At 33.3% G+C, this 639-nt stretch overlaps 1 non-coding gene across 1 annotated transcript; it reads right to left on the minus strand.

Moving 5' to 3' along the window:
- Positions 1–511: 511 nt before the first annotated feature.
- On the minus strand, positions 512–639 carry LOC120117887. Its single transcript, XR_005515699.1, has one exon. It is a non-coding gene; the product is annotated as a small nucleolar RNA snoR77 (small nucleolar RNA).

The following is a 639-nucleotide window of genomic DNA, read 5'->3' on the forward strand; positions in this document are numbered from 1 at the left end:
CATCAGTAATTTAAATTAATAAATAAATAACATACATTTTTTACACTCGTTTATTTAAAAAACAAACATAATTTTTTAAGTAAATAATATATAACTGATTCACAGGTATAATTGTTTCGACCCCTCAACTACCAGCGACGAGGGAACAAAGAGAAAATATAAAGGGCCGGGCTCGGTGCTTTTTCGGTACACGGGGTTTTAGCCTGATGGATAGCATCAAATGGGCCACTATAAGATGGAATTTGAAATTCTGCCCAACATTATTCTTTTTTTTTTTTGGAAAAATGAGTCCAATAACAGAAAAAGAAAACTCCAAAGTTATAATGATGTTCGTTGATGGTATATGCGAGTGTTTGGTCAATAGTATGTGTGTGATTTGAATTCCTTACAAAATAATGATAGTATAAAATGATCTTATTAGTTTACCATACAAAATTTGAAATATCAAATTACGAGGAAATTAGGTTTCACAATACCAAATATCTACGAGGTAGACGAGAAATTGAAAGGGAATGTGCTTAGGCTTACTAGACCAGCTTCAAGGGATAATCTCAGCAAGTCTGAAGAGCAAAAAGCATTGTTTTATTTCCGAGCAGTTAAACACCTTCATTTGCCATGGTTAGGGCAAGCAGGCTGAAT

The sequence above is a fragment of the Hibiscus syriacus genome, unplaced genomic scaffold (assembly GCF_006381635.1).
Source record: "Hibiscus syriacus cultivar Baekdansim isolate YM2019G1 unplaced genomic scaffold, ASM638163v2 tig00110321_pilon, whole genome shotgun sequence".
Classification (NCBI taxonomy): domain Eukaryota; kingdom Viridiplantae; phylum Streptophyta; class Magnoliopsida; order Malvales; family Malvaceae; genus Hibiscus; species Hibiscus syriacus.